Source organism: Bombina bombina, chromosome 7, assembly GCF_027579735.1.
Source record: "Bombina bombina isolate aBomBom1 chromosome 7, aBomBom1.pri, whole genome shotgun sequence".
Classification (NCBI taxonomy): domain Eukaryota; kingdom Metazoa; phylum Chordata; class Amphibia; order Anura; family Bombinatoridae; genus Bombina; species Bombina bombina.
In genome coordinates this window covers 504,321,222-504,346,982 of record NC_069505.1, presented here as the reverse complement: position 1 = coordinate 504,346,982, position 25,761 = coordinate 504,321,222, and the positions used below count along the sequence as shown (strand labels likewise).

The 25,761-nt window shown below is 38.8% G+C and overlaps 1 pseudogene; it reads right to left on the bottom strand.

The window, feature by feature from the left end:
• Positions 1-17,548, bottom strand: part of LOC128636039 (cytochrome P450 2A5-like) — a 125,856-nt pseudogene extending 108,308 nt beyond the window's left edge.
• Between the last annotated feature and the right edge of the window lie 8,213 nt (positions 17,549-25,761).

Genomic DNA, 25,761 nt, shown 5'->3' with positions numbered 1-25,761 from the left:
GTTGTTGATATTTTGGAAAGAGTTGAAATATACCCACCATTGGTTTTCCTAAACTCTTTTACCAAACATTTAGCCTCTTCCAGGATCCTTTCCTCAATGCTCCTTTTTCCCATTCCAAAATTCCTTAGGGACATAAGAGAGAAGCGGCGCATTTGCTTCCAGCATTCCCCATTGCCGAAAACAACTCCTGGTGGGAAAAATAAAATCTGAATTACATAGCTAATATATGCTAGCAGATGTTATATAGTTATATAGCCCTGGTGTTCCTCACATCTGAGTCATGATTGGGCTGACAAAAGCTGGCAAAGCAAACTGTCAGCCCAATCATGACTCAGATGTGAGGAACACCAGGGCTATATAACTCCGGATGTGAGTCGGCCCGCGTAACCCCTCTGAGGAAGCGTTAGTGAAACGCCGCGTCAGGGGTCTCCTCTATTTTTTTAAACCGGCCTCACTTGTTGTTAAAACTAGATAAATCAGCATGCTTTACTTTAAAAAACTTAGCATAAGACTTAGGTGTTAACGCCCAGCAAAGGCGCTAATGTAGGTTACACAAACCATACGTTGATTCAAGATTACTAGCAAGCAAGCTTAAAACTCTAACTCTGCTACGTTGTTAACAATATTAATGATAATTTATTTTCTGAGTACTATTGAGCACTCTGCATGAGCAAGATACTGCTTTTTCTCATGTTGAACTATTTCACAGTTTCAGTGTTACGCCGATACTGACAGGATTTAACTTTAGCAAATATTAACACCTCAAAGAACTAGCGCTTTAACCAAGGTTAAGATTGAATCTAGCCACATAGTTATTTATATATTTGCATAATTGGTATATTACTGGTATATATCTACTAGCCCCATACTTAGGGGAATCATATAAATAAGTGACCAGTAATTATATTTGTATTCAAGGTAATAGATACTGTGCGCTAAGAACAGCTGATTCCCTGTTTTATATCTTTCTAGATAACCTTTTGCATACCCTGTAGTACTATTTACTTTATTCCTGGTATCATCCTTAAGCATTAGGAATAAGATTGTGACATTTAATACCACAACCAGTGCTACCTAACGGAGTGATTAGTCAACAATACAATAAAATTACTAACTTGATACCAACTGTTTTAAAATTTACCAACTAAATATTAGAGGTGAAATAAAGTATCTTTAACAGTTAATCATTTCTATCTGCTATCTACAGTTTGCTATCACCGTGAGCACACTATTATTTTGTATACCTTGACATAATAGTAGCTGCAGTGTGTAATAGGTCATACACAAATTCAGAGCTCAAGCATTAAGTATTTAAGCACATGCTTTTTTGAATATAAAGCTCAATAGGCTTTTGCTATCTATAATAGCTTGTTAGTAATTTTTCATTTGTAGTCTATTGCTGCTCAGAGGCACTAAGATAAGTTGTAAATTTTCTTAGCATAATAAGCTTATGCTGCAATATTCACCTAACACAGTGAGAGTGTTTTTAACTTCTTAGGGCAGTACTTTCATCCACAAAAAGCTGTCTTTTTAAATGATAATAATAAAGGTTAATTTTTAACAAACAGCACTATTAGTCTTTCTTGGCACAGTAATTATGATTCCATAATAAATAATAAAGATATCATATCAGTGTATTTAAGCATATCTTTTTTGCTTGACTACCCTGCTTCTTTAGCAAGTGTAGTCAAAAATTGTACTTGAACTATAATGAAGGCAGCAGATGAGTATACAAGGGAATACTATAGTAATTATAGGCTAGTGTGGCACATGAAGGGATCCTATAAAATGTAATGGGTCAATAAAGATCCTATAGAAGTGTGTGGTACATTTAGACTGTGTACGTCTATATTCTATAGTAGAAAATGGATTGGCTGTTGTATTTGTGTGTGTAAGAGAGAGATGGTGGATGATATGTGTAAGAGTGTATTTTTAGATGTTTCTCTCCCATTTAGCGATTGTTGTCTTTGTTTTTGCGTATTCATTTGCTCTACACACCTGCTTGTCCCAGGTGTGCTGAGCTCTTTAATTAGCTCCCTTTCACTACCCCCGGTGTTCTGTGATTAGCTGTGTGCATCAGATCCTAAATCGATTTGTTTCTACATTTGACTTCAGATTTTGAACCTGTGCTGCCTTCCCTGACTCCTAGCTTGTCTTCTGACTTTAAAACTGTGCAGCTTTCATTGACTGCTGGCTTGTCTTCTGGCTTTGACACTGTGCAGCTTTCACTGACTGCTAGCTTGTCTTCTGACTTTGAAACCATGCAGCTTTCACTGACTGCTGGCTTGTCTTCTGACATTGACACTGTGCAGCTTTCACTGACTGCTGGCTTGTCTTCTGACTTTGACACTGTGCAGCTTTCACTGACTGCTGGCTTGTCTTCTGACTTGGAACTTATGCTGCCTGCCCCAGACTTATGGTCTTCTTAATTTGAACCTTTGTTTTCTGTCCCTGACTCCTTGATTATCCCCTAACTTTGAACCTGTGCTGTTGTCACATATAATGCTTACTAAATGCTACAAGTACTCTCTCAGATTTAAAGAAATTGATTATTGAAAGATTATTTACAGCAACAAGTATTTTCTCATAAATGCACATTATTCAAAAACCTCAGTTCCTGTTACTATCTCTGTTGATTTCATAGGTTGACTTAAGGAATCCTGACATATTACCAAGCCATGGAAACATGGATAAAGCAGAGTTATTCAATCATGTTAACAATTTAGCTCAGCAAGTAGATCATCTGACTCAGGGCCTTAGAGAATTACAATCAGAGAATAACACTTTATGCAGCTTTGTTAAAGATGCCCTTAATGCAAGCCCCAAACCCCTAGAGCATACTTTAGAACCCCAGGTCTGCCCCTCTGATATATTTAAGGGAGAAAGATCCCAGTTTTGTCAGTTTAGGAATGCATGCTTGTTAATGTATTCACTTAAACCCAAAACATATTATACAGAAAAACAAAAGGTATTAACCACCATCTCATATCTCAGAAGAGAACCAAGAGCCTGGGCTGATACCTATTTTGAATCTAATGATCCCATCATGAATTCCATTGATGTTTTATTTTCTGCTATGGCTGTTCTTTATGAAGACCGCAACAAACAGCATACAGCTGAATCAGCTATGCTAGCTCTTAAACAAGGGAAACGTCCTGTAGAGAACTACATAGCAGAGTTTACACGTTGGTCTACTGATTCACAGTGGAATGAAATTGCCCTGAAAAATCAGTATAGATTGGGCCTTTCTGAACCGCTTAAAGATGAGATTGCTAGGGTGGAGATACCCACTACCTTAGAAGGTCTAATGACTTTAATTGTAACTATAGACAGACGCCTAAGAGAAAGGCGTTCAGAAAGGAATGTCTCTGAGACTAGTTATAAAAAATCATATCCTACAGCTTTCACCTATTCGACATCTAAACCAGAACCTATGGAGATTGGGTTTACTAGAGCTCCATTAACACCTCAGGAGAAAAACAGAAGAAGAATCAATAACTTATGCATGTACTGTGCTGGACAAGACCATGAAGTAAAGGGTTGCCCCATCTTGAATCGCCAAAAGAAGGGTAAGCAATTATTCATAAGTAATTGTTTCACAACACTTGTAAAGAAAGAATCTTACTGCATTTTACCTGTTACCTTACAGTGGGATCATCAGCAGATACCAACTGAAGCAGTGATAGATTCTGGAGCTACTGGAGTGTTTATAGACAAAAGTATTGTAGAATTCAATAAAATACCCATAGTTAAAAATATCTCTCCTGTTTTAATTCAAGTTATTGATGGTTCTCAAATATCTTCTGGACCAATTACTCATCACACTGTGCCTATTACATTAACTACTAACACAGGTCATTCGGAAAGTATATCATTTGATGTCATTACTTCGCCTTTATTCCCGTTAGTTTTAGGGTTGCAATGGCTTACACTACACCAACCAATCATTGATTGGAAATCCTTGAAATTAAATTTCAACTCAGACTATTGTAGCCTAACTTGTTATCACTCTCACACCATCACTCATATTGAACAGATACATATACCAAAACATTATGCAGATTTTGCTATGGTATTTGATAAAAAAGAGGCAGAAACATTACCGCCCCATAGGCCTTATGACTGCCCAATTGATTGGATACCTGGTTCGGATATACCATACGGACATGTATTCCCACTGTCAAAAGTTGAGTTATCATATCTTAAGAACTATCTTGATGAAAACATAAAGAAGGAATTGATCAGACCCTCATCCTCACCTGCTGGTGCAGGAATGTTTTTCATCAGGAATATAGACAACACATTAAGGCCTATAGTTGATTATAGGGAACTTAACAAGCAGACTGTAAAAAATCGATACCCTCTTCCTTTAATCCCTGAGTTAATAGAACGTCTGCAGGGGGCAAAGATTTATACAAAATTAGATTTACATGGTGTGTATAATCTTATACGTATCAAAGAAGGGCATGAATGGTTAATAGCTTTTAGGACCCGTTATGGTCTATAAGAATACACTGTCATGCCCTTCGGCCTTTGTAATGCCCCTGCAGCATTTCAGTTTTTTATTTACAAAATATTCTGTGATTTATTAGACATCTATATTGTGATTTATTTAGATGACATAATTATATATTCAGAGAATCTTGAGGAACATATAAAACATTTCCGGACAGTGTTATCCAGACTTAAATCTATACGCAAAGCCTGAAAAATGCATTTTCAATACAAACGAGATCCATTTTTTAGGTTATCACATTTCCCCAGAAGGAATACGGATGGATGACTCAAAGATACTAGCAGTAAAGAATTGGACTGTTCCAAAAAATAAAAAGGACGTACAGAGATTTTTAGGATTCTTTAACTTTTACCGCAAATGTATCAATAGGTTCGCAGATATAACCCATCTCTTAACTTTATTAAATGGGAAGATGGGATTTAAATGGTCTTCAGAAGCACAAGAATCTTTCTAAAGACTAAAAAAATCGTTTGCAACAGCACCCATACTACAATTCCCCGTGACTGAACTACAATTCATTTTTGAGATAGACGCATCATACTATGCGGTTGGTGCTATTTTATCTCAACGTTGTACACTCAATGATAAGGTTCATCCTGTTGCCTATTTCTCCAAGATTATGAATAGTGCACAGATTAATTATACAATTGTAGAGAAGGAGTTACTAGCTATAAAATTGAGTCTTGAGAACTGGAGACATTTATTGGAAGGCACTTCTTTTCCGATATTAATATATACAGATCACAAGAATCTCAAATTTTTAAAAAGTAGTAAATCTCTCAGCTCAAGACAAATGGGCTTCTATTCTCTCGATTTAATTTTATTATATCCTATAGACCCGCTAAGAAAAATCTGAAAGCTGATAGTCTCTCAAGAAAAGAACCTAGACCAATGAACTTCCAAGAAACAACTCCTATTTTGAACCCACAATGTTTTGTTGAATTTACAAACCAAACCTTACAGCGCCTTCAACAAGAACAGGAAAAGGAAGACTGTAACAAGGATTGTCTTCAGCAACATTCTGATGGGTTACTCTACCATGGAACCTCACTATATATACCTCAGTCTTTCAGACAAGATGTGTTAAAACAAATCCACAAATCACCTATCTCTGGTCACCCAGGGATCAATAAAACCATGGATTTGCAAAAGGTCATTTTGGTGGCCAGGAACGATAAAAGCTGTAAAGTCATTTATACAGACATGTAAATGTTGTGCTCAATCAAAACACAGTAAACAAACCCCTTATGTCTTGCTCATGTCGTTCCAGATAAACCATGGGATACCATTGGAATGGATTTTATTGTTGATCTCCTTATCTCTGAAAGGAATAATACTATTCTAGTTGTTGTGGACCATTTTCCAAAATGGCACATTTTATTCCTTTTCACACTCTACCCACCACTAAACAAACAGCTCAGCTTTTCATAACAAATATTTTCAAATTACATGGTCTACCTACTACTGTAGTATCAGATAGAGGTTCACAGTTCACTTCCAGATTTTAGTCCCATTTCTGTAATCAGTTGCAAATACATCGGAATTATAGCACAGCATACCATCCTCAATCCAATGGATTGACAGTGAAGAACAATCAATGGTTGAAACAATTCCTAAGATGCTACTGCACTCTTCAACAGGATAATTGGACGGCACTACTACCTCTAGCGGAATTTTCATACAATAATTCCATTAACACTTCTACAAAAGCAACACCTTTTTACTTAAACAAAGGATTTCATCCAAGGTCCCATTATTTCCCAACAAAACAAATGCCTTGTCCTGATTTAAACGATACTTTAGACATTTTGAGAGAGGTGCACTTAAAGTTAAATGACTTACTTCAACAATCTAAGGACCGCCAGAATTTTTTTTACGATAAGAGTCATGGAAGACCTCCTCTATATGGAATAGGTGATCAGGTTTGGCTTTCTACTAAGTTTTTGAGACTTAATACTCCAAGCAAGAAATTAGGAGGTCTTTTCATTGGTCCTTTTCCTATCTCTAGGGTCATCAATCAAAATGCTGTAGTATTGGATCTACCTCCATCCTACAAGATTCACAACATTTTTAATGTTTCTCTCTTAAAGCCGTACATTCCTACAAGGAATCCATCTAGGGACTATAAAACGTCTAACATTCAGGTTATACCTGATCAGGAATTTGAGGTGGAAACTATTTTGGACTCAAGGAAGTTCAGAGGCCATCTCCAGTATTTAGTCCATTGGAAGGGTTTCTCCCATAGTAATGATACTTGGGAACCCTCGACTTGTTTCCCTTTTCCATCGGAGACATCCACAATGTCCCAGAGCCTGATCCATGGAGTGGCTCCTTGGGGAGGGGGTTCTGTCACATATAATGCTTATTCTTATATTATATGTATTTATTGTGCTTCCCCTTTAAATAGGAACTGACTTTCCTTACAGGTATATAAGGCTCCTCCTTCATTGCCATAGTGCTTGGTAATTTGTTAAAGTAGTTCTTACTTAACTTTATTCCTACTTCCAGGATTCGCCAAGTCTTGAGAGTGATTGCTCTCATCTCTCTATCAACATGTGCTAACCATAAACCTCCTACTCACCCGTTCTCTTGTCTTGGAGAACCTAATTACCTGAGGATTCCTTTTCTCAACTGTGAACGGACGGGGTACAATTGTTTCTAACTGAATCGTCAGTTAGTCTCCTCCTCATTTGATCGCATTATCACGGACAAGTGCAACCTCCCTTCAGCTGCATAATCAGCGCATCTGATCAATGGATGTACCACTCCGACAGATACTCTCACACGCCTTGCAGCTGTTCAGTTTCAGCATCACTCACAGACTTCAGGTCTCACCTCCCTCTAACCAGGTACTGTTTGCGATATGTTTGAGCTGTTTCTTCCATGATAATTACCATTTCCTGAACCTAAGTTGCTATAACCGGATCGTAACTAAAACTACAACCTGTTAACTGATTCTACCTTCTTCCCTGCATTATATATTTGCTCACTCGAAGCTGAATGTGACATTGATCTTAATCTCCTGGGTTGCCTATTACCTATAATGTACTGCTTGTAAATAACTCAAAATATATTATTAATTTACCTATATGACTCTTAATGGGGGGAGAATTTTTTGCACTTTTCTATAAGCGTGTCTTCTCTCTCTTAAGAACACTAAATGCTACAAGTACTCTCTCAGATTTAAAGAAATTGATTATTGAGAGATTATTTACAGCAACAAACAAGTATTTTCTCATTTTCTCATTATTCAAAAACCTCAGTTCCTGTTACTATCTCTGTTGATTCCATAGGTTGACTTAAGGAATCCTGACAGCTGTCTGCCCCTGACTCAGTTTGTCTTCTGACTTTAAACCTGTGCTACCTACCCTTACCATTTCAATATCTGACAATATCTGAGTACTAGCTTAAGATGTTGTGCTGTGTAAATTCGAGACTCCTATAGATGTGTTTAGGGAAGTTTGGTGTGTGAAAAATCATTTATATACCATGTCCTTGTGTGTAACCTTTCACAACAGGCAGATGACCTCTGTTTCCAAACTCCTCTGCTTGGTCCACTAGAGCTTCTTTTACAGATTCATATCCACACAGTACAACAACTCGCCGAGGGCCCAAGTAAATTGTGTACACATCGCCATATTTCTGGTTTAGCTGTAATAAAGAGAACATAGACCATGTTTACAATGCTGATTACCTGCAAAGCTTTAAACAATTTGGCTCATGTAAGTTGTTATTGGCTTCCACATAATTCTTAAAAGAAGTCAAAGTCAAAGTTCAACTTTCATGATTCAGATAGATTATGCAATTTTAAACATCTTTCTTATTAACTTCCATTTTTATTTTGTGCCCAATTATTTTTAAATGAAGTGCAGATTTCAGAGAGGCTGAACTCACTGAATGCTAGAAGGAAAAGGGCAGAACCTGAAAGTACCAGAGAGATGAGAGATGCCTCCCATATAGCTTCTCACTCAGGAGAGATTATCTAAAATGATACTCCAGCACTGAGATAGCCAACCTTCTAGATAGACACATTTTGCTATGCTAATGTAATGGACGTTTTCTGCATTTATCTATCTGATCTGAAGTAGAAACAAGTTCAGTGCAATATAGCAATGCATAACTTGTTTTGATATATTTTGTGATTTTTTATTTTATATAACTTTACACTTTCTGTTTTGTATTTTAATGCATTTAGATTTAGACCCAGCAGCAATTTTACAAATTCTAATTATTTTTTTAAAGTTTCTGTGTTACTTTAACAAATTAGGATCATACTTTGTATATTTCTGTGTATCTTTTACAACTTACATTGCAATTTGTATTTTCTCTATTGTAAAATTAAACAGACAGCTTCAGAAAGTGAGAGGGGCAGGAAGTCCCCTGGGCTGAACAGAGCAGTTGCCAAACTATGGCTGGCGCTCTTACAATTCTCATGAAATGCCCCAAGCATTTTATACAACCTGGTCTTACTGGTTTACCTTGCCAGCTGTATGCAAGTGAAGTTTATTTAAAATTCACAACATATTTATTTAACTGAGAGAAAAGTAATATATACTTAAATTGATGGTATACTCTCCCCTTAACAAAAACAGATGCAGAATGTTAGTGATATTTTAGATGGAGTTTAATTTATCAGTTGTAACAAAGATACTCTATAACTTACTTTTTAATATTGATAGTAATCCAAATACTCCGCACTCCACCATCCACTTCAAAAGTCAACTTTTCTGTGAGCTAAAGGTTCGAATTGTTCTCCAATCAGCACTCTAGCTACAACAAAAGTGCCATATGGGGACTCAAACCGTTAGCTAACTGAAAAAAATGTATATTAAAGTTGGCTTCGTAGCGCGGGGTATTTGAATTTCGTATCTATATTAAAAAGTAAGTTACAGCGCATCTTTATTTCAACTGATGACTTAAACTACATTTAAAATATGACTAACATTTCAGATTTCTTTTTTATTAAGAGGAGAGTTTACCATCACTTTACCTAGAGGCAAAAGCAAGTTAATTTATAGTAAAAACATTTGTTTAATTTGTATTTGCTGTATATCAGTCCCTTTTAACTTCACTCTCCCCTGTAAAATTATCTATCCCAGAGAGCCTCATTACTTTCTGTGGAACACATTTCTCTGTGACAACCTTTTTCTTATAAAATTCAGTGAGTTCAGCCCCTATGTAATCTGCCTTATGATTTCTCTCCAAACTAGAGAATCTTTGATCAGCAGGCCCATAGAAAGTAGTGGAGCTTTCTAGGGAACTAAAATAGTCAGTTTTATTTTAAATAGAAAAGTGCAATGTAATTTGTAAAAGAAACACATAAATAAAGTATGACCCTAATTTGTTACATGTTGCATAGAAACTGTCAGAGTATAATCATAATCCTAAAAAGACAGTTGTATACGGAATCTATATGCATTAAATACAACATGAAAGTTCAAAGTTTAAATGTAATATTTAAAGGACTTAATCTGAGACGCAATATAAAACACAAAGGGCTAGATTACAACTGGAGTGCTAATTTATTGTGCACCCGTAAACAGGCAAATTAACCCGTTTACAGGAGCACAATAAATAGCCAACCATTACACGTAGCTATTTAATGCTACCTCAGGCTTGCGGTAGCAATTAGTGCTCCGAAAAATTAACCAGGGGTTAGACGCTAAAAATAAAAGAGCGTCTTTATTGTTTTAACTAACACAAAGCAGTTTTAATCTATGTATTTACATATTTAAACACATACATATATATGTATAGATTCATATTAGAGATGTAAAATTTCCGGAAATTTTGAAGCCATGGAAAAATAAACATTTGTTTTCCCTTTTTTTTTTTCTCAGAAAAAAATGGAAATTTTTGAAAAAGTTGAAAAAAATGCAGCATGGAGTAGTTTTACAAATTAAAAAGTCATTTTGTTACACTGGGAACATGGAATGCAGGGTATATAAAAGTATTTTGCATGGAATAAAAGTACATCTTATTCAGTAGATAGAGTGCTGCATTGATTTTTTCCTTCTACAGATTCCATTGCGCTCTCATATTCTGACTCTAAAAGAGGCTTGCTCATGGAATGTCTGCTTGGCAAACGATGGTCGTAATCATTTAAAAGCTTTCTGCCAATATACATTATCAGTTACTGACAGTGCAGATCAAAAAGCATATATTCCTCTTGCAAGAGCTTAATCAATTTTCTCCTGATTTCCAGGTGTAATTTTATCTATAAATGAAGGTATTGTGTATTTTTGTGAGGCAGTAGTTTGCAACTGAACTGATGTTGCTGGAGAGGAAACACTTTGGGCTCCTTGTACTAACCGGTGGGCGGACAGCTTCTCAACTTGCGAAGCTGTCCGCTCGCCTTCGCTTCACACTGGCAGCAGATCTGTTGATCCGCTTGTCCATATGTATCATTAGACACTCATCGGAGTGTGTAATGACCGCCCCTTCATTCATGCGACTGAAGGGGCTGTCAATCACCGAGAGCGAGCGAGCTCTCTGTGATTTTTCCTCCTTGTAGAATTTGGAAAACAATATTTCTTCTCACAGTATTTGCAAATTGCAGCTTTGCTCTCAGCATAAATTGCACTGTGGAAATGTTTCCATACTCTAGATGTTGATCTCACAATTTTACTAAGAGGAGGAAAAATCAACAATTTACTGGCAAGACTATAGGTAAACATTATGCTGTGATGGGGGAGAACATTACTAGGAATCATTTAGATAAAGGTTATAAAGATAAACTAATTTGTCAGGCAAATGTAACCTCCTCTGTCAATTATGCCTGAGAGGACAGACACCACCATCTACTGTACACCAACAAACACCCACTGTGGGAGGTGCAAAATGGAGCCCATAAGCAAACTAAACTGAAGCCTTTCCCCTGCAGTGCCCCCTGAAGGCAGAAAATAAATGTTTCTCTTATTTGAGAATTGCATTGAGAAGTACAGGTATACCTCGCTCATACAGCAGGTTAGGGACCGGAGCCCTGCTGTAAAGTGAAAACCTCCTTATAGTGAAACAACACAGTTATTGGTTTGTTTTCACTTTCCAGTGCATTTAATAACTTGAAAACCTGTTTGAACTAAGATATATTAGGTGTGCAATAGCGCTAAGTTTAGTTTAACACTAGCACAGTACAGTATTCAATAAAAACTCTACAGTGCCTATAAAACAGTGACAATTACTGAAGTAAAATTTGCCAGACTAAGACACTCAGACAGGGAGGCCTATTGATCAAATGTCTGTCGGACCTGATCCGAGAGTGCGGATCAGGTCCGACAGACATCGCTGAATGCGGAGAGCAATACGCTCTCCGTATTCAGCATTGCACCAGCAGCTCTTGTGAGCTGCTGATGCAACGCCACCCCCTGCAGACTCGCGGCCAATCGGCCACCAGCAGGGGGTGTCAATCAACCCGATCGTACTCGATCGGGTTGAATTGTGGCGATCTCTGTCCGCCTCATCAGAGCAGGCGGACAGGTTATGGAGCAGCGGTCTTTAGACCGCTGCTTCATAACTGCTGTTTCTGGCGGGTCTGAAGACTCGCCAGAAACACGGGCCCTCAAGCTCCATTTGGAGCTTGATAAATGGACCTCCAGTGTGCACTGGGATGCTGTAAAGAGACTGAACTGCGCATAACCAAGTGTTGCTAGTTGCCTTTCTCCCAATGATTACAGCACTGTGTAAAAATCCTAAAAGGTTGAACTTCAGCTCCATATTAGCGCTGTATTAGTGAAGTTTTGTAAAGCGAGGTATACATGTATAGCAGTGGTCTCAAAGTACCGGCCCTGTTTAATCTGGCCCTCCCTTGTTTATTAGGTAAATTATTCATTTGGCCCCATCAATTTGTTAGGGTTCTAAGAGGTGTAACAAGTTGATGTTCTATATAGGCACTCATAAGATAACTATAAAGACAAGCATGCATTGTTCAGTCTAGGCTCCCATTATGCACTGCTTGGATAAATGTTATTCAGTTTCAGAAAGATCACTTAACTTGGCTCTCAGAAGATAAATATACACTGTGTATGTCTATAAACTACAGTTCCTACTATGTGCTACTACTTGGTTAAATGTCACTTCCAGTTTCTAGTATATTCAGTTCCAGAGCACTCACTCTGTTCAACTGGCCCCCATGGGAGAAGACCACTTAGCCATTGGCCCCCCGATACAATGAACTTGATATCCCTGCTGTTTAGTGTACTTGAATTGTATTCCAGGATTTGCTTGTTTTCAGCTGAGAGAACTTGATTTGAGCAATGATTTGAGACTTTACATAACGTCTCAGAAGTATTTTATTAAGGTCCTCGTGTTATTTAGTTTGAATACCATGTCATAGACATATTATTTATCATTGTAAAAGAACATAGTCCACACTCCATTTTATTTTTCATTTTTTCCGGTAAAAAACAAAAACGACTTTTGGAAAAAAAAACATATTTTTTCCCAATTTTTCTGTTTTTTTTCCAGGCCTTCCCATCTCTAATTCATATACATATATATTTACACTTTGCTGCCCATCGCTGAGTGACTTACCGCCTTTCATGCGCTAGGTTCTGTGCCGTGTATGACAGCATCAGAACGAGGCTCCCTTTGTGATCGCTCGTGAGCGCAAAGCATCCATGCAATACAAATGTGAGGTCACGGTCACATTGCGCCTTATTTATAATACCAGCCCAAAATTTTCCAGCGCTCACGTAAGCACAATTTTGCACTCCACTTGTAATCTGGCCCAAAGTCTAATGTTAAAAAAAAAAAAAGCTCATGACACGCAGAGCTATATTGCTCTAGGCTTGTCTCTCATTAAATATACAGAAATGCTGGGAACGCCCCTTAGAGAAGTATATCAAAATCTGGCCTTTTAGAATCTCATGAGAGGCCTCAAAGTGCTGATGGATTATTTTATATCATCTCATCGGAGCAGAGAGTTAAAGGAACACTAAGCCCAAAAATTTCCTTTCATGATTCAGAAAGAGAATACACATTTAAACAACAATCCAATTGACTTCTATTATTTATTTTGCTTAATTTTTTAGATACCCTTAGTTGACGAAAAAGCAATGCACATGGGTGAGCCAATCACATGAGGCTTCTAAGTGCAGCAACCAATCAGCAGCTACTGAGCCTATCTAGATATGTTTTTCAGCAAGGAATATCAAGAGAATAAAACAAATTAGATAATAGAAGTAAATTAGAAAGTTGTTTAAAATGGTATGTTCTTTCTATATCATGAAATAAAAAAAAAATGGGTTTCATGTCCCTTTAAGTGCCATTGCATTGTCTTTTTATTGTGCATTTGTAGATTATGTATTTATTGTTCTTTCAAAGACTCATATGATTTTATTGACTACCTGTGTGTATTTTGTATGTTTTATACATTTTTCACATTTGGTAATACTAATCATAAATTTGACACCCAATCCCTAGTAGAGTTAGCTGAAAATTAAAGGGATACAAAGGCCACATTTTTTTCTTTCATGATTAAAGGGACAGTCAAGTCCCAAATTTTTCATGATTTAAATAGAGCATGCAATTTTTAACAACTTCACAATTTACTTTTATCACCAATTTTGCTTTGTTCTCTTGGTATTCTTAGTTGAAAGCTAAACCTAGGAGGTTCATATGCTAATTTCTTAGACCTTGAAGACTGCCTCTAATCTGAATACATTTTGACCACTAGAGGGCATTAGTTCACATCTTTCATATAAATAACATTGAGCTCATGCACGTAAAGTGACCTAGGAGTGAGCACTGATTGGTTAAACTGCAAGTCTGTCAAAAGAACTGAAATAAGGGGGCAGTCAGCAGAAGCTTAGATACAAGATAATTACAGAGGTAAAACATGTATTATTATAACTGTGTTGGTTATGCAAAACTGGGGAATAGGTAATAAAGGGATTATCTTTCTTTTTAAACAACAAAAATTCTGGTGTTGACTGTCCCTTTAACATAGAGTGTGTCATTTTAAACAACTATCCAATTTCCTTCTAGTATCCAATTTGCTTTGTACTCTTGCTATCTTTTGTTAAAAATAATACCTAGGTAGGTTTAGGAAAAGCATGCACTACTGAGAGCTAGGTGCTGATTGGTGGCTGCTCATATGTATAACAGTACAGTAAAACATATAATAACACTAATAAAAAAAAAGAAGAAAAAAAATTGCACAAAAAACTTATAAAGGCTCAAAGATATAAGGTCTCAGGTGTTAGGGGGTAAAGGGTAGGCAAAGGGCTTTAACATAGAGATACATATATACACATACACATGTCTAAATATGTTTATATGTGCATACATATGTATTTATATGTGTATATATGTATTTATGTATATATATATATATATATATATATATGTATCAACACTTAAATACATATGTACACATACTGTATATAGACATATATAAGTGTTCTGGCGCCCTTTGCAGTCAAGTAGCTGAAAACAAGTAAAACCATATTTATACAATATTCATATTTAATAACGTTTTTAAATAAGTATTTACTGTAAATATTTCACATTCCAATGTTCTTCACATAGGGGAAAATGTTCTGATATATAGATATATATTGTATGTATAAATATATATTTAAGAATAAATAGAACATATTCTTCTATGTGAACAACATTGGAGTGTAAAATATTAATATTTCATTGCGCGTTGGCACAATTGAGTAAATGTGATCGTGTTTTTACGCGCAAATAAGAGTGTTAGTTTTTTTTTTTTCACTTTTCACGCCATATTGAGACTACGTTACAAGTCACAATATTTGACTTCAGCTTTTTGTGCGCTTCAGGTACCGAAAACTTTCTTGTACCGAAAACTTTTTACTTTCAACTTGTAATATGCGCGCTACCTAATACGTACAAAAAGCTTACTTCTAACAAATTTAACATGCAAGCAGGATCGATAAATGGCGCACCACTAGTAAGCTAGCCCTTGATGTGTTCAGCTAGCTACTAGCAGTTCATAACAACAACATAACAACAATATGCAACAATGGATGCCACAAGAACAAAGCAAAATTAATAATTTTAATAAAAGTAAATTGGAAAGTTGTCTAAAATTGTATGATGTATGATCTGAACCAGGGAAGTCGAAAGTTGCCAGTTAACGTAGTGTAAACAGAGCACAAAATATATTATAGAATTGTTTAGCGCCCTCCCTTTGACTTAATTCGACACTAAACTCAAATTTATTCTTTCATGATTCAGAAAGAGAATACAATTTTAAACACCATTCCAATTTACTTCTGTTATCTAATTTGCTTAATTCTTTATATATCCTTTGTTAAAGAAATAGCACTGCACATGGGTGAGCATCTATGTGCAGCCACCAATCAGCAGCTACTGAGCCTATCTAGATATGCTTTTCAGCAAATAATATCAAGAGAACAAAGCAGATAATAGAAGTAAATTAGAAAGTTGTTTAAAATGGCATGGTCTTTCTAAATCATGAAAGAAAAAATGTGTGATTCATGCCCCTTTAAGTGGGAGATGAGAACAATATTATACTGTTGTAATTTGGCTAATGTAAAAAGAAAATGCAAGCGATTTGTTAAAATTTCAGATTTAGTTTTTTTTTATATAGTATCTTTTATAGCAGTTATGAAATTGTGAAAAATTTATTAACTAGATGTAAACTCAATTTTACATTTTGTCTAAAGTCTAATTTACTATTGTATTGTGCTATAAACAACAGAATAGAGGCACCTCTCAGTATTCTCTTAAAGGGACAGTGTACACAATTGTTCATATAAATGCATGTAATAGACACTACCATAAAGAATATGCACAGACACTGATATAAAAATCCAGTATAAAACCTTTTAAAAACTTACTTAGAACCCCCCCCCCCCCCCCCCCCGCATATGAAAAGACCTTTTACACAACCAGGAGTCTGTAGACATCAGTATGCAGCTAAAGCTTTGGGGCTTGGTTAGGAGTCGGAAAATCAGCACAATGTTATATAAAAATAAGCAAAACTATACATTGTTATAAAAACACCCCCAGATGGGCTATACAAATCTAGTGTATAATATCACTTTGACAGGCAAGACAAAATTACTTTTTTAAATAATACTTTTGTTTGCATGAGTATTAAATATGTGTAATATACAGTATGTACAAGAAGACCCAATTTAGATACAAATGTTCTGTACAATACAGGGTCTAATCTCACCTAAAACTTAAAATATAGGTTCTTATCTTACTCATACTGAAAAATACAGGGTTTGACCTCTTACACTGTACTATAAAATGTCTTATCTCCTCTACACTGTACAATACCCCCCCCCCCCACACACACACACTGATTTCCTTCGCACTGTTCATTATAGGGTCTGATCTCCACACACACACTAAAATACAGGGACTGGTCTCTCTTACACTGTACAATACAGGGTCTTGTGTCCCCCACACTGTATAATACAGGGTTTGTTCACCTTTCCAACTGTACTATACAGGGTTTGATCTTTTTCCTCAGTGTACAATACAAGTTATCTCCCAACACTGTACAATACAGGGTTAGTTTCTCTCCCCACTGTACAATACAATACAGGGACTGCTCTACCCTACAATTTACAATAAATGGTCTTATCTCCCTAACAGTATACAATATAGGATGGACATAAACCACTTAATCCTGTTTTGATTTAAGAAATAATCAATATATTATCAGCTAATAAATAGCAGACAGGCTAAAATATCAGCATAAAAGCACTAAGGATAGAAAACAGTTACTTTTAAAATCAGAAAGTCTTACACTCTTGCAGGTTTGCAAAGAACATTAATGTCACCATTTGTAATATGAAAATGAGTTAATAGTCTACAAACCTCTCTGAGGGATTCCATCAGCTGTCCCATCCTGAGCTGAAGAAGATTGCCAAAAAATGGTAAGGGGCGCGGGCCTGGGGGCAGGCCCTGTATTCTGTGCATACTGTCCCATGTGTAATAAAACAGCAAACAAGTGATAAGGAACACGAGAAGCAGAGACACAGCCTCCATTTTCTGCTTAAGATCTGTGAGTAAACAGTCTAGACTGATGTTTACTTGGGGTGGAATGTTGGGTGACTGACAAAATATAAAACACTTGGCATGTGGTTTGTAAAGGGAGGAGAGAGTTAGTTAAAGGAACATCAGACACTGTGACATTGTTACTACAGAAACATATTTATTTTTGTTCCAAACTGTCCTCAGCAGAGGAGACAAATTAGGAGGCTAGCCTAGGTTACATCCGCTGGAATTTTACTACATGGGAGGAGGTAAAATTAAATTCCCCAAGCATAAAAGTGCAGGCTAGTGCTGGGCAGTTTTTATCACAGGTTGAGCACCTGGAGAATTGGTGGGGACTGGAGAGTAATATAAAAATTGTAGGGGTGCTGGGGGCGTGTCTAAGCCGCCGCCATGTTAAGTCATGTTTTTCTGTAGCTCAGTTCATAACTTTTGCAATATCAAGATTTTCAATGATCTCTAAGACATACTTCTACTATTTATATATACACATCTACTAAAGAAAAGTTCTGAAATTAAATGATATCATTTTTACAGAGCTCTCTAATTCAGAAGATCCTAATTGTTTGTGAGCACTGGAGGCAGCCTATGACCTTTTTTACTATCCCCCCTCGGATAGATACCTAGCTGGGTAGAGCGGATTTCTTCAGTAAAATTTGGCGTTATACTGGAGGAACTCTCGAGTGGTGGGCGGGTGAGCTGTGTTGTTTACGAATCACCGGAAAGGCGCAACACCACTTTGAGCTACAATGGAGACGGAAATTAAAGCCCAACTGAAACTACTTACCCATAAGTTGGAGAGCCATCTTGCCTACCTCGTGGCGCAACTGAGATCTGAGAGGGACAGCGCTAAGGAAGAATACACGTTTTACAGCTCAGGCCTGAGCCCAACCATTCAACAGAAGCAGATCACAGCAGGTTGCAATGGAGATTATGTTAGCGGCCCAGAGGAGGTTAATCGCTCTGAAGGCCCATCCAGAACCACTAGAAAATCACTTCTAAGCCCTTTACTACCAGACACTTTGCTCTATCCACACTTACCTGGCAGTGTCAAACCGATACAGGACCCCCTGGAAATGCAGCTGGTCAAGAGGGGATCCTGGTTAGACTTTGACCTGAGGCAGCTTGAGGATTTAGCTGCTTGAGAACTAAGGATGTCTGGTCCAACTCGTCAGGGTCCCCATATGCCGTTTCCTCAGCAGCTAAACATTGTTTTTGGAACTGTGAGAGTGAGACTATCTGGAAGAAGTATCTCTTCCCCTACCAATACAAGGCAACTGGGATTGGCTAAAATACAACAATACAGCAGCTTACAGGGAGGTAGAACTATACTTCCAGTATTCTGGGGACTAATGCTGGCCAAACCTCATGTAACTGACACTCGCCAAAATTGCTACTACTATATCAGCCTCTAAATGACAACCTAGCGGTTTGACATACGGGACTCTGTCATATGTATTATTACCTACATGTACCTAATGTTTGCAGGGATTCATACACTCATTTTCTTCTTAAACGGGAAGAGTCCACAGCTACATTCATTACTTTTGGGAATTCAAAACCTGGCCACCAGGAGGAGGCAAAGTCCATGTCAGAAGCGATGCTACTATCTGTCACACTTGAAGGGCTGTGTTCCTGTTCCACCACATAGATTCCGGTAAGATCATTTAATTTTATTTCAATATGGGAATGTAATGTTAACGAAATAAGTAAAGGGTCCCAGTGGGACTCCTTTTATCTTATGGAATCAAGGGCTAATATCTCCTGCGGGGGTGTATTGAACAGGGGGGGACTTTAATCATGTTTGTTATGTGGTCCTGTCTGCTTATGTGTAGTGATACTTGGGCTCAGGGCTATTCGGAACATAACGGCCTTATAACTTAGACTGCATGGTCATTTTTGGACTGACGCACCTTTTTTGCTAAGCTTACACGGTGCACCGCGTGACTGGGTGTGGTCACGTTGTACCTCCATCAACGTACTTTGACCTAGTGATGACGGAGAGAGTCTGTTCGTTGGTTGTCTGGTTCACAGCAGGTGTTGAGTGCCCCAGCCATTGGGGGTGTAAGGTGCCATTTAAATTTTGTCCATATTTGCAATTTCCATATTTGCAATCTCCAAGTTATGAAGGATTCTGATTTTTTAGAGACGGACATCTCAGACTCTGAGTATACGTCTTGTAAGTATTAAATGGCCCGTGTTATCCATACCCATCAGTTATGTTCTGATTGCCTTGCTAGAGTACTCTCTTCCGCCGATTCAGGGAGTGCGTTGAGCCATCCACCCCTGAGGATTCCATGTCCGGTGAGGCGCGTGCCCCAGAACTTTCTTTTGCTACGCAAGCAGGTGTCCCTGGGGCCGTTACTCCTTCTCCGGAAGGTGGCTTGTTTCCTCCAGAGCGCATTTATATCTCCCAAGAGAAGTATTTCTAAGATACTGTCCGTGTTCTGATAACCAGGGTCCGTCGAGCGTGAGATTGGCTGAGTCAGTTCGACCTTCTGGGGAAGCAATGGCCTCTGAGGCTTCAGGGGCCCCTCCCTCTGGCCTGGGGTCATCCATCGATCTAGCGGGGGAACATTTTGCCTTCAGTTATAGACTGGCATACCTTTGTGTACTACTAAGGCATGTTTTGGTGGTGCTGGAGGATTCCGGTCCTACTAGGCCGAGGAATCCTTAGTCTTCTGTGCTGGAGTGCAAGTTGGGTTAGACGTATGGTGATGAAGCCAATCTCCTTCACGTCTCCATTTTTCTTTTCTTTAAGTATCTGTTCCAGTTCTGAACTTAGGAGATTTTGGCCTCTAATTGGCTGCTTCCGTTGGCGTACCCATTCTCCTTGGGCGTTCACCTGCGGGTGCTGCCTTCATTTTATTTGATCCGGTTAGGATGTGTTTAATTTGATTTTATGAAGCTCATGTTTGTTATAGTTTCCGTTTTTGGGAATGTTTCTTCTCTGGAACTGATACTTGCAATTTTGTGGTCGCGTGGGTCGAAAGTTGCACAACTATATAATGCATAGTTATGTTTATAGTTTATGTTATCGATCCCTTCGGGGCCTCAATTTTCCTTGGACTGTTTCAGAATATTCTCGTGCCAGGCAGGTCCTGGTCGGGCACTAGATGCGGTTCCTTATGGTTCATGTCACCCACATGGTGACGATGTACTGGTTACCCTGTTGGGTGCCGGGTCATTCACTTTGATAAGTGTTTTTCCTGTTGCCTCTATTTTAGGAGGAGGAGAGATGCTTTGGCTCTCCTGCGTTCTACTATTGAGTGAGCCTCTACTGTGGCTTAGTGGTAACATGTCTGATTATCAAGCTCAAGATAGGAGTTTGAACCCACCCCCATGTGCTACACTTTAGGGGTTCCGGGATCGAAGCCTGCTGAGGCTCATCATGTGAGGCCTTTGACCTTGGAACCAAGGTTTCTCCATTCCCATTGGTTGGAGGTTTGGATGACCTCTAGGCTTCCGGGGGTACCGGATAGATAGCGTTTTCGTTTTCACTCTTGGTACCTTCTGAATGTCTAATTTTTGTGACTCGTCCCCAGCACCTCTCATAGGTTGCTGGGGCTACTTGTCCCCTTCTCGAGTAGTTGGGTCATCAGTGTTTGGAAGTCCGGGTATTTCCTTGTTACTTCCTCCTTTAATATGTTACACACTCTCCTATGGTGGCGCAGGGGTTGGGGGTTCTCCTCTTTTGTTTTTCCCCGGCATTCTTCCCTGGTCGACTTGTCTGCCAGGAGTTGTGAGGCTCCCACTGGGTTTTCCTGTGAGGTACAGGATTTCAGGGAGACTGATCCTGTAAGGGTCTTTTAAAGATATTATCATTTTCTCATCCTACAGACTGGTTTGGAGCCTGTCCCTTGTTATCCCATGGTCTTTAGAGGGGGTGTTCCCTTTCAACTCTCTAAGAGATCTATCTCTTTGGGATCCAGGATCCATTTGCACCTTCGGGTGTTGATTGCCCTCTTCCTAGACCTCTTAAAGTGGCTGCTTGGCCTCTTTGGTCTGTATCTCTTTCCAAGAGTCCAATATCCAGGGACATTGGGATATGGGAGTGCACTGCAGGGTGCATGCCTCCGTATGTGATCACTGGATGGTTCTTAAGGGGTTTGAACATCGACCGGTCTCAGGTTCTGGGGGTCTGGCCTATGACCATGTCTCTTGTCTGAGATTCGTAGTCCGGATCTGGATCGGTCCTAAGTGAAACCAGCTGCAGCTATTTGCACCTTGAATGTGTGCTTTCAAGCTGTTTTACAATCGGTTTCAAGCCTTTGGGTTCTACATCTTCCGCTTGTCCCTTCAGGGACGGTTTGGTATCTGCCTGAGGGCTAGTTTTGCTGTCTTTCAGACGAGATCTTACGGTTGTTGTCAGGGACCGCTATTGCACCTTGATTGTGAGTTTGTGGGTTGGTTTCAACTGAGCTGTCGGCTTTCTTCGCCAAGCCTCTGCCTGGGGAAGCGGTTCCTTTACGTTTACCCTCCTTCGAGGAGGTCTTGCAGTGTTTCAGTGTCCATGAGGCCTTATAGCTCTTTATTTTTTTGTTTGCCGAGGGGTGCTGCCCTCCTTTGCGTGCAAGAGGTCATAGGGCTGGGTTCTGGTACTGGGACGCTGTAGTTCAGTGTCCTATCTCCCTTGGTTAGGAGTGGTCCTTTTTAGGAAGGGAGCTGTGTAGGGGTTCTGGACCCTGAAGCACTCAGTCTTCTGTCAAGCTAATTTAACTAATAGTCAGAGTTGTTTTTCATTGTGGCCCCCCTTTTTTTTTTCTTCTGAGGTATGATCCAGAGAATATTGTATTCTTTGTATTCGGACGTTGCCAATTTTTTTGGATTGGGTCCGTTACCTTGGAAGGGGGGTTGGGGATCTGGCTGCTCTGTTGAGTCTTGACCATGTGCTTCCAGTTGCTGCAGGTCTAAGTGGCCTGAGGGTAATCTCCCTGGCTAGTGGCTGAGGGTTGAAGTTGATCCTGCTGTGGCAGCTCTTTAACCTTGTTCCTGCCTTGGTGGGGGGGTCACGGTGTTCATCCCTCCACTGGTTGCTCATGCTGCTGGTGTTGGATGTTTTTCTAAGGTCCTACAAGAGAGTGTCATCTAGAATTTTTCAGGATTCTCTGTGGGATTGTCTCCCATGTTGGCTTAGGGTCAGATTTGCTGTCTTGAGGCTGGAGTTCGCTAGTTCTTGTTCAGAGGTGGCTATGTGTCACAAGATAGCTGGGCGGTTGTCTTTAGCAACCTTGGGCTCGCCTTAAATGTTTCAAGATTTCTTTCCTTTGTTGGTGGTCCTTTAGACATCTTATGGATCCTCCATTTTTCCCTCTCGGGGGTAGGTAGAGGTTCCTACTTTGGGGCTTGGGTTAATTCTGTGTGATCAGAAAGCCCGTGGGACTTGGCTTCTTGGGGGCTTTTTGTGCTCGTTGGATCTAGGGATCTGAGAGGTCTTTAGCTTGGCTTTGTAGGTTATTTAACTGATGGACAGTTACTGGGTCCTTTCAGGTTTTTAACCCCTCATTCTAAACATTGCAGTTTTTTGTAGGGTGTTGTTTTTTTCAGGCTGTGGTGCCCTTTGTAGTTACTGGGTTCTTTCAGGTTTTTAACCCCTCGTTCTAAGCGTTACAGTTTTTTGTAGGGTGTTGGGTTTTTTCAGGCTGTGGTGCCCTTCAAAGTGGCCGCCTTCTGTACCCGCCCTTTTGTTTGCATTCAGTGTCCTCTATAGCTTAGGTATTGTTTTCTCAAAAGTAATAAATGCAGCTGTGGACTCTTCCCGTTTAAGAAGAAAAACAATACAATAGGATTCCCTATTAAGTTCACTCCTTTTTATTTATTTTTTAGTAATGTGTGGATAACCTCATCTAGTATTCTAATGGGATGGGTACCTCATAACAACATTGCTACTTCGGATATTCAATTCACTAATTAATAAAATCTCCTAACATCTCAATAGTGCATAGGACAACCACAAGATACTGGAGAACATGTAGCTGAAGGTAGGCTGAGTGTATAGATTATAAGAGAAGTTAATTGCACTGCGCTAAAATGCCTGTTAGTCATAGGGTCCTGTTATTTATACATAAAAAGTATACAGCCTAGTCCCTCTATTGATATGTTGCTAAGGGGGACTTGGGTTTTCTTTTTTACTGTTATATTGTAAATGTGTTTCTATTAATGCCCCTGGGTATGTTTATTGGTCCCCTTTGTTGACCATATAAATATGCACAGATATATTGCAGCGACTTACTTATGCTCTTCTTCAAAAGATTTGCTTAAAGGGACAGTCAAGTCCCAAAAAAAGTTCATGATTCAGATAGGGCATGTAATTTTAAACAACTTTCCAATTTACTTTTATCACCAATTTTGCTTTGTTCTCTTTGTATTCTTAGTTGAAAGCTAAACCTAGGAGGTTCATATGCTAATTTCTTAGACCTTGAAGGCGGCCTATAATCTAAATGCATTTTGATAGTTTTTCACCACTAGAGGGCATATGCTCATGTGTTTCATATAGATAACATTGAGCACATGCATGTGAATTTACCATGGAGACAGCTCTGATTGGCTAAAATGCAAGTAATCAGAATACTAAAATAATCCCTTACCATAATACTACCCATTTCCTAGTTAACACAGGCTATATATCCCTCGTGGTTACAAGAGCTCCAAATATTAATCTCCCACGCCTTTATCTTTATTTATAAAATATTTTACCCGGAAGGATACATTGAGATTTCTCTCATTTTCAAGTATGTCCTGGGACCACATCCAAGATAGGCATCAGCATCTGCTGTGCAATCTTTTCCTTTACTGTAGGGCTGAGGCAGGATTTGTTTCTGTACAGGGCACCTAGTTTTGGATAAAGTTTAGATGCAAGTTTTTCTATGTGGAGGCCAAAAGATAGATTGGGGTCTAACAACATACCTAAGTATTTAAAAGAGCGGACTGCGGTCAGCGTGCAATTGGATTTTGTTTTGATGCGAAGATGGGAATTTTGTAATTTGTGTAATTTAGGTCCCGTTCCAAAGATCATTGTTACAGTTTTGTCAGTGTTTAGGAAGAGCTTGTTTTTTGAGATCCACTTTTCTACCTCTGTGAACTGGTCTTGGAGCACTGCTTCAAGCTGCGTCAGATCGGAATTGTTTGCATAGATTACCATGTCATCTGCATACATGTGTACAGTTGAGGATTTGCAGACATTAGGCAGATCATTTATAAATAATGTGAATAGTAGGGGGCCGAGAATGGAACCTTGTGGTACACCACACATGACTGGGAGAGGGAGGGTGTCGCTGTCAGAAATGGAGACATATTGTGATCGATCCGATACATATGATCGAAACCAGGTTAACGGATGATCAGCAATACCAGAGTTTTTTAGTTTGAGCAGTAGTATGTTGTGGTCTACTGTGTCAAAGGCCTTTGCAAAATCAAGGAAAATAGCTCCAGTTAGGTCTCCTTGTTCCATGCCAGTTTGGATGTCGTTGCAAACTTTTAGGAGGGCAGTTGTAGTGGAGTGATTCGGGTGAAAACCTGATTGATTAGGGGTCAGATAGTTAGATTGTTGGTAATACTCAGATAATTGCATATGGACGCATTTTTCGAAGATTTTTGACAATACTGGGAGCAAAGATATAGGGCGATAATTAGAAACCAAGGTTAACTCCCCACTTTTATGAATAGGCACTACTCTTGCAGTTTTCCAAAGTTTGGGTATGTATCCAGACACCAAGGATTCGTTAATTAGGGTTGTGACCGGTTTAGCAATTGCCGGCGCACTGAGCTTCAACAGCATTGCTGGGATTTGATCAGATCCAGACTGGTTTTTCATTTTTAGATTTTTAAGGTGTTTCTTAATGACATTGATGGGTACAGGTCTAAAATTGAACTTCTCTATATTGGGTCTTTGCTGATTTAGTGGGGTCTGATCCACATTTGTAGTTTCAGGATGCGTGTCATTTATTGGTTTGTCAATCAGGGTGGTGGAGCATCTGACAAAATAACTATTAAAGGCAGGGTATGGTTGTCCACATTGACAGTGGGGGTTGGGAGTGAATTGGAGGATTTTGTAAGTTATTTATGAGTTTCCAAAACTTTCTAGGGTTTGATTATGTTATTGTTCAGATTTTCACAGAAATATTGGGCCTTGGCCAATTTTGTTTGTTTAGTGCATATATTTCGCCATTGTCTATATACACAGTGATCGTTCATAGAGCCTGTATGCTTGAACTTTGACCACAATGAATCCCGAAACTGGTACATTT